Source organism: Harmonia axyridis, chromosome 5 (assembly GCF_914767665.1).
Source record: "Harmonia axyridis chromosome 5, icHarAxyr1.1, whole genome shotgun sequence".
In the NCBI taxonomy this organism is placed as follows: Eukaryota; Metazoa; Arthropoda; class Insecta; order Coleoptera; family Coccinellidae; genus Harmonia; species Harmonia axyridis.
This window is the reverse complement of record NC_059505.1, coordinates 20,469,738-20,484,902: the sequence shown is the minus strand read 5'-3', so window position 1 is coordinate 20,484,902 and position 15,165 is coordinate 20,469,738.

The window sequence follows — 15,165 nt, the reverse complement described above, 5'->3', positions numbered from 1 at the left end:
CTTCAATGTTTCTCACTCTAACACTTTTAATCGTATTGCAGAGGCACGAAAGCTTGACACACGTGTCTAAGGAAACCACATTCGTATAAAGGACTGTTCTTATTCCCTTCCTTTTGTTTAATGAACAATTATCCAAGTAAGCCATTCCACATTGTTGATTTTCATGGACTCGGATGTCACGCAGGTAGCTATATTCTCCCACGTTATAAGGTCAATTGCTGCTGTAACCACAATTGGACGGATGAATTCTGTTGTTGATTTCATTTGTTTGTTAATTCCTTCAATGTTTCTCATTATAATAACACTTTTCATCGTATTGCACAGGGACGAAAGCATGACACACGTGTCTAAGGAAACCACATTGGTATAAGGGACTGTTCTTATTCCCATCTTTTTGTTTAATGAACAATTATCCAAGTAAGCCATTCGACTTGTTGTTTTTCTTGGACTTGGATGTGACGCAGGTAGCTATAGCTCCAATGTGGTAAGGTCAATTGCTGCTAAAACCACAATTAGAAGGCTGACTTCTGTTGTTGATTCCATTTGTTTGTTATTTCCTTCAATGTTTCTCACTCTAACACTCTTTATCGTATTGCAGAGGCACGAAAGCTTGACACACGTGTCTGAGGAAACCACATTTGTATGAAGGACTGTTCTTATTCCCTTCTCTTTGTTTAATGAACAATTATCCAAGTAAGCCGTTTCACATTGTTGATTTTCTTGGACTCCGATGTCACGCAGGTAGCTATAATCTCCCACATGGTAAGGTCAATTGCTGCTGTAACCACAATTGGATGGCTGAATTCTGTTGTTGATTTCATTTATTTGTTATTTCCTTCAATGTTTCTTACTCTAACCCTCTTTATCGTATTGCACAGGGACGAAAGCTTGACACACGTGTTTAAGGAAACCACTTTGGTATAAGCGACTGTTCTTATTTCTTTTTTTTTTGTTTGATGAAAAATTGTTCAAGTAAGCCATTCCACATTGTTGATTTTCTTGGACTCGGATGTCACACTGGTAGCTATAATATCCCACGTTGTAAGGTCAATTGCTGCTGTAACCACAATTGAACGGCTGAATTCTGTTGTTGATTTCATTTGTTTGTTATTTCTTTCAATGTTTCTCACACTCACACTTTTTGTCGTATTGCAGAGGGACGAAAGCTTGACACACGTGTCTAAGGAAACAACATTGGTATAAGGGACTGTTCTTATTCCCTTCTTTTTGTTTAATGAACAATTATCCAAGTAAGCCATTCGACATTGTTGTTTTTCTTGGACTTGGATGTCACGCAGGTAGCTATAGCTCCCACGTGGTAAGGTCAATTGCTGCTGTAACGACATATGGACGGCTGACTTCTGTTGTTGATTTCATTTGTTTGTTATTTCCCTCAATGTTTCTTACTCTAACACTTTTTATCGTATTGCAGAGGGCGAAAGCTTGACACACGTGTCTAAAGAAACCACTTTGGTATAAGGGACTGTTCTTATTCCCTTTTTTTTTTTGTTTAATGAACAATTGTTCAAGTAAGCCATTCCATATTGTTATTTTTATTTTTATAGAGAGATTGAATTTTCTCGAATTTTCCTTACTCCGGACCTTGAAAAATTGTAAAAAATTAAAAGATTTTTCTTGGTAATTAAATACCACTTTTTCTATTGATCTGTTCACGTAGATCACGAAAGTTTTTATTTGAGGGGTCTGCGACGAATAATTTAGGAGATATAACGATTTTTGTAGAGAGATTGAATTTTCTCGAATTTTCCTTACCCCGGACCTTAAAAAATTGTAAAAAAATAAAGGTTCCTTCTTGGTGATAATATACCTCTTTTTCAATTGATCTGTTCACGTAGATCACGAAAGTTTTTATATGAGGGGTCTGCGACGAATAGTTTAGGAGATATAACGATTTTTATAGAGAGATTGAATTTTTACGGTTTTTTCCAAAAATTTCGACTTCAAATTTCTCCTAAACTATGGGGACTACGGAAAATCGGTAAGCAGAGTTGGTATTGGCAGTTCATGATTATTCGAATTCCACTCACGAATGACAATATTTGAGTCGAAGAATTTTCTCGAATTTTCTCGAATTTTCCTTACCCCGGACCTTAAAAAATTGTAAAAAATTAAAAGTTCCTTCTTGGTAATAATATACCTCCTTTTCTATTGATCTGAACACGTAGATCACGAAAGTTTTTATTTGAGGGGTTTGCGACGAATAGTTTAGGAGATATAACGATTTTTGTAGAGAGATTGAATTTTTACGGTTTTTTCCAAAAATTTCGAATTCAAATTTCTCCTAAACTATGGGGACTACGGAAAATCGGTAAGCAGAGTTGGTGTTGGCAGTTCATGGTTATTCGAATCCCACTCTCGCCTGACAATATTTGAGACGAAAAATTTTCTCGAATTTTCTCGAATTTTCCTTACCCCGGACTTAAAAAAATTGTAAAAAATTGAAAGTTCCTTCTTGGTAATAATATACCTCTTTTTCTATTGATCTGGTCATGTAGATCACGAAAGTTTTTATTTGAGGAGTCTGCGACGAATAGTTTAGGAGATATAACGATTTTTATAGAGAGATTGAATTTTCTCGAATTTTCCTTACCCCGGACCTTGAAAAATTGTAAAAAATTAAAAGATCTTTCTTGGTAATAAAATACCTCTTTTTCTATTGATCTGTTCACGTAGATCACGAAAGTTTTTATTTGAGGGTTCTGCGACGAATAGTTTAGGAGATATAACGATTTTTATAGAGAGATTGAATTTTTACGGTTTTTTCCAAAAATTTTGACTTCCAATTTCTCCTAAACTATGGGGACTACGGAAAATCGGTAAGCAGAGTTGGTATTGGCAGTTCATGATTATTCGAATTCCACTCTCGAATGACAATATTTGAGTCGAAGAATTTTCTCGAATTTTCCTTACCCCGGACCTTAAAAAATTGTAAAGAATTAAAAGTTCCTTCTTGGTAATAATATACCTCTCTTTCTATTGATCTGGTCACGTAGATCACGAAAGTTTTTATTTGAGGGGTTTGCGACGAATAGTTTAGGAGATATAACGATTTTTGTAGATAGATTGAATTTTTACGGTTTTTTCCAAAAATTTCGAATTCAAATTTCTCCTAAACTATAAGGACTACGGAAAATCGGTAAGCAGAGTTGGTATTGGCAGTTCATGGTTATTCGAATCCCACTCTCGCCTGACAATATTTGAGTCGAAAAATTTTCTCGAATTTTCTCTAATTTTCCTTACCCCGGACCTTAAAAAATTGTAAAAAATTGAAAGTTCCTTCTTGGTAATAAAATACCTCTTTTTCTATTGATCTGTTCACGTAGATCACGAAAGTTTTTATTCGAGGGGTCTGCGACGAATAGTTTAGGAGATATAACGATTTTTGTAGAGAGATTGAATTTTCTCGAATTTTCCTTACCCCAGACCTTAAAAAATTGTAAAAAATTAAAAGTTCCTTCTTGGTAATAATATAACTCTTTTTCTTTTGATCTGGTCACGTAGATCACGAAAGTTTTCATATGAGGGGTCTGCGACGAATAGTTTAGGAGATATAACGATTTTTGTAGAGAGATTGAATTTTTACGGTTTTTTCCAAAAATTTCGAATTCAAATTTCTCCTAAACTATGGGGACTACGGAAAATCGGTAAGCAGAGTTGGTATTGGCGGTTCCTGGTTATTCGAATCCCACTCTCGCCTGACAATATTTGAGTCGAAAAATTTTCTCGAATTTTCTCGAATTTTTCTTACTCCGGACCTTAAAAAATTGTAAAAAATTGAAAGTTCCTTCTTGGTAATAATATACCTCTTTTTCTATTGATCTGGTCACGTAGATCACGAAAGTTTTCATATGAGGGGTCTGCGACGAATAGTTCAGGAGATATAACGATTTTAGTAGAGAGATTGAATTTTTACGGTTTTTTCCAAAAATTTCGAATTCAAATTTCTCCTAAACCATGGGAACTACGGAAAATCGGTAAGCAGAGTTGGAATTGGCAGTTCATGGTTATTCGAATCCCACTCTCGCCTGACAATATTTGAGTCGAAAAATTTTCTCGAATTTTCTCTAATTTTCCTTACCCCGGACATTAAAAAATTGTAAAAAATTGAAAGTTCCTTCTTGGTAATAAAATACCTCTTTTTCTATTGATCTGTTCACGTAGATCACGAAAGTTTTTATTTGAGGGGTCTGCGACGAATAGTTTAGGAGATATAACGATTTTTGTAGAGAGATTGAATTTTCTCGAATTTTCCTTACCCCAGACCTTAAAAAATTGTAAAAAATTAAAAGTTCCTTCTTGGTAATAATATAACTCTTTTTCTTTTGATCTGGTCATGTAGATCACGAAAGTTTTTATTTGAGGAGTCTGCGACGAATAGTTTAGGAGATATAAAGATTTTTATAGAGAGATTGAATTTTCTCGAATTTTCCTTACCCCGGACCTTGAAAAATTGTAAAAAATTAAAAGATCTTTCTTGGTAATAATATACCTCTTTTTCTATTGATCTGTTCACGTAGATCACGAAAGTTTTTATTTGAGGGGTCTGCGACGAATAGTTTAGGAGATATAACGATTTTTGTAGAGAGATTGAATTTTCTCGAATTTTCCTTACCCCGGACCTTAAAAAATTGTAAAAAATTAAAAGTTCCTTCTTGGTGATAATATACCTCTTTTTCTATTGATCTGTTCACGTAGATCACGAAAGTTTTTATATGAGGGGTCTGCGACGAATAGTTTAGGAGATATAACGATTTTTATAGGGAGATTGAATTTTTACGGTTTTTTCCAAAAATTTCGATTTCAAATTTCTCCTAAACTATGGGGACTACGGAAAATCGGTAAGCAGAGTTGGTATTGGCAGTTCATGATTATTCGAATTCCACTCACGAATGACAATATTTGAGCCGAAGAATTTTCTCGAATTTTTCTTACCCCGGACCTTGAAAAATTGTAAAAAATTAAAAGTTCCTTCTTGATAATAATATACCTCTTTTTCTATTGATCTGGTCACGTAGATCACGAAAGTTTTCATATGAGGGGTCTGCGACGAATAGTTCAGGAGATATAACGATTTTAGTAGAGAGATTGAATTTTTACGGTTTTTTCCAAAAATTTCGAATTCAAATTTCTCCTAAACTATGGGAACTACGGAAAATCGGTAAGCAGAGTTGGAATTGGCAGTTCATGGTTATTCGAATCCCACTCTCGCCTGACAATATTTGAGTCGAAAAATTTTCTCGAATTTTCCTTACCCCGGACCTTAAAAAATTGTAAAAAATTAAAAGTTCCTTCTTGGTAATAATATACCTCTTTTTCTATTGATCTGGTCACGTAGATCACGAAAGTTTTTATTTGAGGGGTTTGCGACGAATAGTTTAGGAGATATAACGATTTTTGTAGAGAGATTGAATTTTTACGGTTTTTTCCAAAAATTTCGAATTCAAATTTCTCCTAAACTATGGGGACTACAGAAAATCGGTAAGCAGAGTTGGTATTGGCAGTTCATATTTATTCGAATCCCACTCTCGCCTGACAATATTTGAGTCGAAAAATTTTCTCGAATTTTCTCGAATTTTCCATACCTTAAAAAATTGTAAAATATTAAAAGTTCCTTCTTGGTAATAATATACCTCTTTTTCTATTGATCTGGTCATGTAGATCACGAAAGTTTTTATTTGAGGAGTCTGCGACGAATAGTTTAGGAGATATAACGATTTTTATAGAGAGATTGAATTTTCTCGAATTTTCCTTACCCCGGACCTTGAAAAATTGTAAAAAATTAGAAGATCTTTCTTGGTAATAAAATACCTCTTTTTCTATTGATCTGTTCACGTAGATCACGAAAGTTTTTATTTGAGGGGTCTGCGACGAATAGTTTAGGAGATATAACGATTTTTGTAGAGAGATTGAATTTTCTCGAATTTTCCTTAAGCCGGACCTTAAAAAATTGTAAAAAATTAAAAGTTCTTTCTTGGTGATAATATACCTCTTTTTCTATTGATCTGTTCACGTAGATCACGAAAGTTTTTATATGAGGGGTCTGCGACGAATAGTTTAGGAGATATAACGATTTTTATAGAGAGATTGAATTTTTACAGTTTTTTCCAAAAATTTCGATTCAAATTTCTGCTCAACTATGGGGACTACGGAAAATCGGTAAGCAGAGTTGGTATTGGCAGTTCATGATTATTCGAATTCCACTCACGAATGACAATATTTGAGTCGAAGAATTTTCTCGAATTTTTCTTACCCCGGACCTTGAAAAATTGTAAAAAATTAAAAGTTCCTTCTTGGTAATAATATAACTCTTTTTCTTTTGATCTGGTCACGTAGATCACGAAAGTTTTCATATGAGGGGTCTGCGACGAATAGTTTAGGAGATAAAACGATTTTAGTAGAGAGATTGAATTTTTACGGTTTTTTCCAAAAATTTCGAATTCAAATTTCTCCTAAACTATGAGGACTACGGAAAATAGGTAAGCAGAGTTGGTATTGGCAGTTCATGATTATTCGAATTCCACTCACGAATGACAATATTTGAGTCGAAGAATTTTCTCGAATTTTTCTTACCCCGGACCTTGAAAAATTGTAAAAAATTAAAAGTTCCTTCTTGGTAATAATATAACTCTTTTTCTTTCGATCTGGTCACGTAGATCACGAAAGTTTTTATTTGAGGGGTCTGCGACGAATAGTTTAGGAGATATAACGATTTTTGTAGAGAGATTGAATTTTCTCGAATTTTCCTTAACTTGGACCTTAAAAAATTGTAAAAAATTGAAAGTTCCTTCTTGGTGATAATATACCTCTTTTTCTATTGATCTGTTCACGTAGATCACGAAAGTTTTTATATGAGGGGTCTGCGACGAATAGTTTAGGAGATATAACGATTTCTATAGAGAGATTGAATTTTTACGGTTTTTTCCAAAAATTTCGACTTCAAATTTCTGCTAAACTATGGGGACTACGGAAAATCGGTAAGCAGAGTTGGTATTGGCAGTTCATGATTATTCGAATTCCACTCACGAATGACAATATTTGAGTCGAAGAATTTTCTCGAATTTTCTCGAATTTTCCTTACCCCGGACCTTGAAAAATTGTAAAAAATTAAAAGTTCCTTCTTGGTAATAATATAACTCTTTTTCTTTCGATCTGGTCACGTAGATCACGAAAGTTTTCATATGAGGGGTCTGCGACGAATCGTTTAGGAGATATAACGATTTTAGTAGAGAGATTGAATTTTTACGGTTTTTTCCAAAAATTTCGAATTCAAATTTCTCCTAAACTATGGGGACTACGGAAAATAGGTAAGCAGAGTTGGTATTGGCAGTTCATGATTATTCGAATTCTACTCACGAATGACAATATTTGAGTCGAAGAATTTTCTCGAATTTTCTCGAATTTTCCTTACCCCGGACCTTGAAAAATTGTAAAAAATTAAAAGTTCCTTCTTGGTAATAATATACCTCTTTTTCTATTGATCTGGTCACGTAGATCACGAAAGTTTTTATTTGAGGGGTTTGCGACGAATAGTTTAGGAGATATAACGATTTTTGTAGAGAGATTGAATTTTTACGGTTTTTTCCAAAAATTTCGAATTCAAATTTCTCCTAAACTATGGGGACTACGGAAAATCGGTAAGCAGAGTTGGTATTGGCAGTTCATGGTTACTCTTTCCCACTCTCGCCTGACAATATTTGAGTCGAAAAATTTTCTCGAATTTTCTCGAATTTTCCTTACCCCGGACCTTAAAAAATTGTAAAAAATTGAAAGTTCCTTCTTGGTAATAATATACCTCTTTTTCTATTGATCTGGTCATGTAGATCACGAAAGTTTTTATTTGAGGAGTCTGCGACGAATAGTTTAGGAGATATAACGAGTTTTATAGAGAGATTGAATTTTCTCGAATTTTCCTAACCCCGGACCTTGAAAAATTGTAAAAAATTAAAAGATCTTTCTTGGTGATAAAATACCTCTTTTTCTATTGATCTGTTCACGTAGATCACGAAAGTTTTATTTGAGGGGTCTGCGACGAATAGTTTAGGAGATATAACGATTTTTGTAGAGAGATTGAATTTTCTCGAATTTTCCTTAAAAAATTGTAAAAAATTAAAAGTTCCTTCTTGGTGATAATATACCTCTTTTTCTATTGATCTGTTCACGTAGATCACGAAAGTTTTTAAATGAGGGGTCTGCGACGAATAGTTTAGGAGATATAACGATTTTTATAGAGAGATTGAATTTTTACGGTTTTTTCCAAAAATTTCGACTTCAAATTTCTCCTAAACTATGGGGACTACGGAAAATCGGTAAGCAGAGTTGGTATTGGCAGTTCATGATTATTCGAATTCCACTCACGAATGACAATATTTGAGTAGAAGAATTTTCTCGAATTTTCTCGAATTTTCCTTACCCCGGACCTTAAAAAATTGTAAAAAATTAAAAGTTCCTTCTTGGTAATAATATACCTCTTTTTCTATTGATCTGGTCACGTAGATCACGAAAGTTTTTATTTGAGGGGTTTGCGACGAATAGTTTAGGAGATATAACGATTTTTGTAGAGATATTGAATTTTTACGGTTTTTTCCAAAAATTTCGAATTCGAATTTCTCCTAAACTATGGGGACTACGGAAAATCGGTAAGCAGAGTTGGTATTGGCAGTTCATGGTTATTCGAATCCCACTCTCGCCTGACAATATTTGAGTCGAAAAATTTTCTCGAATTTTCTCGAATTTTCCTTACCCCGGACCTTAAAAAATTGTAAAAAATTAAAAGTTCCTTCTTGGTAATAATATACTTTTTTTTCTATTGATCTGGTCACGTAGATCACGAAAGTTTTTATTTGAGGGGTTTGCGACGAATAGTTTAGCAGATATAACGATTTTTGTAGAGAGATTGAATTTTTACGGTTTTTTCCAAAAATTTCGAATTCAAATTTCTCCTAAACTATAGGGACTACGGAAAATCGGTGAGCAGAGTTGGTATTGGCAGTTCATGGTTATTCGAATCCCACTCTCGCCTGACAATATTTGAGTCGAAAAATTTTCTCGAATTTTCTCGAATTTTCCTTACCCCGGACCTTAAAAAATTGTAAAAAATCAAAAGTTCCTTCTTGGTAATAATATACCTCTTTTTCTATTGATCTGGTCATGTAGATCACGAAAGTTTTTATTTGAGGAGTCTGCGACGAATAGTTTAGGAGATATAACGATTTTTATAGAGAGATTGAATTTTCTCGAATTTTCCTTACCCCGGACCTTGAAAAATTGTAAAAAATTAAAAGATCTTTCTTGGTAATAAAATACCTCTTTTTCTATTGATCTGTTCACGTAGATCACGAAAGTTTTTATTTGAGGGGTCTGCGACGAATAGTTCAGGAGATATAACGATTTTTGGTGAGAGATTGAATTTTCTCGAATTTTCCTTACCCCGGACCTTAAAAAATTGTAAAAAATTAAAAGTTCCTTCTTGGTGATAATATACCTCTTTTTCTATTGATCTGTTCACGTAGATCACGAAAGTTTTTATATGAGGGGTCTGCGACGAATAGTTTAGGAGATATAACGATTTTTATAGGGAGATTGAATTTTTACGGTTTTTTCCAAAAATTTCGATTTCAAATTTCTCCTAAACTATGGGGACTACGGAAAATCGGTAAGCAGAGTTGGTATTGGCAGTTCATGATTATTCGAATTCCACTCACGAATGACAATATTTGAGTCGAAGAATTTTCTCGAATTTTTCTTACCCCGGACCTTGAAAAATTGTAAAAAATTAAAAGTTCCTTCTTGATAATAATATACCTCTTTTTCTATTGATCTGGTCACGTAGATCACGAAAGTTTTCAATGAGGGGTCTGCGACGAATAGTTCAGGAGATATAACGATTTTAGTAGAGAGATTGAATTTTTACGGTTTTTTCCAAAAATTTCGAATTCAAATTTCTCCTAAACTATGGGAACTACGGAAAATCGGTAAGCAGAGTTGGTATTGGCAGTTCATGGTTATTCGAATCCCACTCTCGCCTGACAATATTTGAGTCGAAAAATTTTCTCGAATTTTCCTTACCCCGGACCTTAAAAAATTGTAAAAAATTAAAAGTTCCTTCTTGGTAATAATATACCTCTTTTTCTATTGATCTGGTCACGTAGATCACGAAAGTTTTTATTTGAGGGGTTTGCGACGAATAGTTTAGGAGATATAACGATTTTTGTAGAGAGATTGAATTTTTACGGTTTTTTCCAAAAATTTCGAATTCAAATTTCTCCTAAACTATGGGGACTACAGAAAATCGGTAAGCAGAGTTGGTATTGGCAGTTCATATTTATTCGAATCCCACTCTCGCCTGACAATATTTGAGTCGAAAAATTTTCTCGAATTTTCTCGAATTTTCCATACCTTAAAAAATTGTAAAATATTAAAAGTTCCTTCTTGGTAATAATATACCTCTTTTTCTATTGATCTGGTCATGTAGATCACGAAAGTTTTTATTTGAGGAGTCTGCGACGAATAGTTTAGGAGATATAACGATTTTTATAGAGAGATTGAATTTTCTCGAATTTTCCTTACCCCGGACCTTGAAAAATTGTAAAAAATTAAAAGATCTTTCTTGGTAATAAAATACCTCTTTTTCTATTGATCTGTTCACGTAGATCACGAAAGTTTTTATTTGAGGGGTCTGCGACGAATAGTTTAGGAGATATAACGATTTTTGTAGAGAGATTGAATTTTCTCGAATTTTCCTTAAGCCGGACCTTAAAAAATTGTAAAAAATTAAAAGTTCCTTCTTGGTGATAATATACCTCTTTTTCTATTGATCTGTTCACGTAGATCACGAAAGTTTTTATATGAGGGGTCTGCGACGAATAGTTTAGGAGATACACCGATTTTTATAGAGAGATTGAATTTTTACAGTTTTTTCCAAAAATTTCGACTTCAAATTTCTGCTCAACTATGGGGACTACGGAAAATCGGTAAGCAGAGTTGGTATTGGCAGTTCATGATTATTCGAATTCCACTCACGAATGACAATATTTGAGTCGAAGAATTTTCTCGAATTTTTCTTACCCCGGACCTTGAAAAATTGTAAAAAATTAAAAGTTCCTTCTTGGTAATAATATAACTCTTTTTCTTCTGATCTGGTCACGTAGATCACGAAAGTTTTCATATAAGGGGTCTGCGACGAATAGTTTAGGAGATATAACGATTTTAGTAGAGAGATTGAATTTTTACGGTTTTTTCCAAAAATTTCGAATTCAAATTTCTCCTAAACTATGGGGACTACGGAAAATAGGTAAGCAGAGTTGGTATTGGCAGTTCATGATTATTCGAATTCCACTCACGAATGACAATATTTGAGTCGAAGAATTTTCTCGAATTTTTCTTACCCCGGACCTTGAAAAATTGTAAAAAATTAAAAGTTCCTTCTTGGTAATAATATAACTCTTTTTCTTTCGATCTGGTCACGTAGATCACGAAAGTTTTTATTTGAGGGGTCTGCGACGAATAGTTTAGGAGATATAACGATTTTTGTAGAGAGATTGAATTTTCTCGAATTTTCCTTAACTTGGACCTTAAAAAATTGTAAAAAATTGAAAGTTCCTTCTTGGTGATAATATACCTCTTTTTCTATTGATCTGTTCACGTAGATCACGAAAGTTTTTATATGAGGGGTCTGCGACGAATAGTTTAGGAGATATAACGATTTCTATAGAGAGATTGAATTTTTACGGTTTTTTCCAAAAATTTCGACTTCAAATTTCTGCTAAACTATGGGGACTACGGAAAATCGGTAAGCAGAGTTGGTATTGGCAGTTCATGATTATTCGAATTCCACTCACGAATGACAATATTTGAGTCGAAGAATTTTCTCGAATTTTCTCGAATTTTCCTTACCCCGGACCTTGAAAAATTGTAAAAAATTAAAAGTTCCTTCTTGGTAATAATATACCTCTTTTTCTATTGATCTGGTCACGTAGATCACGAAAGTTTTTATTTGAGGGGTTTGCGACGAATAGTTTAGGAGATATAACGATTTTTGTAGAGAGATTGAATTTTTACGGTTTTTTCCAAAAATTTCGAATTCAAATTTCTCCTAAACTAGGGGACTACGGAAAATCGGTAAGCAGAGTTGGTATTGGCAGTTCATGGTTACTCTTTCCCACTCTCGCCTGACAATATTTGAGTCGAAAAATTTTCTCGAATTTTCTCGAATTTTCCTTACCCCGGACCTTAAAAAATTGTAAAAAATTGAAAGTTCCTTCTTGGTAATAATATACCTCTTTTTCTATTGATCTGGTCATGTAGATCACGAAAGTTTTTATTTGAGGAGTCTGCGACGAATAGTTTAGGAGATATAACGAGTTTTATAGAGAGATTGAATTTTCTCGAATTTTCCTAACCCCGGACCTTGAAAAATTGTAAAAAATTAAAAGATCTTTCTTGGTGATAAAATACCTCTTTTTCTATTGATCTGTTCACGTAGATCACGAAAGTTTTATTTGAGGGGTCTGCGACGAATAGTTTGGGAGATATAACGATTTTTATAGAGAGATTGAATTTTTACGGTTTTTTCCAAAAATTTCGACTTCAAATTTCTCCTAAACTATGGGGACTACGGAAAATCGGTAAGCAGAGTTGGTATTGGCAGTTCATGATTATTCGAATTCCACTCACGAATGACAATATTTGAGTCGAAGAATTTTCTCGAATTTTCTCGAATTTTCCTTACCCCGGACCTTAAAAAATTGTAAAAAATTAAAAGTTCCTTCTTGGTAATAATATACCTCTTTTTCTATTGATCTGGTCACGTAGATCACGAAAGTTTTTATTTGAGGGGTTTGCGACGAATAGTTTAGGAGATATAACGATTTTTGTAGAGAGATTGAATTTTTACGGTTTTTTCCAAAAATTTCGAATTCGAATTTCTCCTAAACTATGGGGACTACGGAAAATCGGTAAGCAGAGTTGGTATTGGCAGTTCATGGTTATTCGAATCCCACTCTCGCCTGACAATATTTGAGTCGAAAAATTTTCTCGAATTTTCTCGAATTTTCCTTACCCCGGACCTTAAAAAATTGTAAAAAATTAAAAGTTCCTTCTTGGTAATAATATACTTTTTTTTCTATTGATCTGGTCACGTAGATCACGAAAGTTTTTATTTGAGGGGTTTGCGACGAATAGTTTAGCAGATATAACGATTTTTGTAGAGAGATTGAATTTTTACGGTTTTTTCCAAAAATTTCGAATTCAAATTTCTCCTAAACTATAGGGACTACGGAAAATCGGTGAGCAGAGTTGGTATTGGCAGTTCATGGTTATTCGAATCCCACTCTCGCCTGACAATATTTGAGTCGAAAAATTTTCTCGAATTTTCTCGAATTTTCCTTACCCCGGACCTTAAAAAATTGTAAAAAATCAAAAGTTCCTTCTTGGTAATAATACACCTCTTTTTCTATTGATCTGGTCATGTAGATCACGAAAGTTTTTATTTGAGGAGTCTGCGACGAATAGTTTAGGAGATATAACGATTTTTATAGAGAGATTGAATTTTCTCGAATTTTCCTTACCCCGGACCTTGAAAAATTGTAAAAAATTAAAAGATCTTTCTTGGTAATAAAATACCTCTTTTTCTATTGATCTGTTCACGTAGATCACGAAAGTTTTTATTTGAGGGGTCTGCGACGAATAGTTCAGGAGATATAACGATTTTTGTAGAGAGATTGAATTTTCTCGAATTTTCCTTACCCCGGACCTTAAAAAATTGTAAAAAATTAAAAGTTCCTTCTTGGTGATAATATACCTCTTTTTCTATTGATCTGTTCACGTAGATCACGAAAGTTTTTATATGAGGGGTCTGCGACGAATAGTTTAGGAGATATAACGATTTTTATAGAGAGATTGAATTTTTACGGTTTTTTCCAAAAATTTCGACTTCAAATTTCTCCTGAACTATGGGGACTACGGAATATCGGTAAGCAGAGTTGGTATTGGCAGTTCATGATTATTCGAATTCCACTCACGAATGACAATATTTGAGTCGAAGAATTTTCTCGAATTTTCTCGAATTTTCCTTACCCCGGACCTTAAAAAATTGTAAAAAATTAAAAGTTCCTTCTTGGTAATAATATACCTCTTTTTCTATTGATCTGGTCATGTAGATCACGAAAGTTTTTATTTGAGGAGTCTGCGACGAATAGTTTAGGAGATATAACGATTTTTATAGAGAGATTGAATTTTCTCGAATTTTCCTTACCCCGGACCTTAAAAAATTGTAAAAAATTAAAAGATCTTTCTTGGTAATAAAATACCTCTTTTTCTAATGATCAGTTCACGTAGATCACGAAAGTTTTTATTTGAGGGTTCTGCGACGAATAGTTTAGGAGATATAACGATTTTTGTAGAGAGATTGAATTTTCTCGAATTTTCCTTACCCCGGACCTTAAAAAATTGTAAAAAATTAAAAGTTCCTTCTTGGTGATAATATACCTCTTTTTCTATTGATCTGTTCACGTAGATCACGAAAGTTTTTATATGAGGGGTCTCCGACGAATAGTTTAGGAGATATAACGATTTTTATAGAGAGATTGAATTTTTACGGTTTTTTCCAAAAATTTCGACTTCAAATTTCTCCTAAACTATGGGGACTACGGAAAATCGGTAAGCAGAGTTGGTATTGGCAATTCATGATTATTCGAATTCCACTCACGAATGACAATATTTGAGTCCAAGAATTTTCTCGAATTTTCTCGAATTTTCCTTACCCCGGACCTTAAAAAATTGTAAAAAATTAAAAGTTCCTTCTTGGTAATAATATACCTCTTTTTCTATTGATCTGGTCACGTAGATCACGAAAGTTTTTATTTGAAGGGTTTGCGACGAATAGTTTAGGAGATATAACGATTTTTGTAGAGAGATTGAATTTTTACGGTTTTTTCCAAAAATTTCGAATTCAAATTTCTCCTAAACTATGGGGACTACGGAAAATCGGTAAGCAGAGTTGGTATTGGCAGTTCATGGTTATTCGAATCCCACTCTCGCCTGACAATATTTGATTCGAAAAATTTTCTCGAATTTTCTCGAATTTTCCTTACCCCGGACCTTAAAAAATTGTAAAAAATTAAAAGTTCCTTCTTGGTAATAATATAC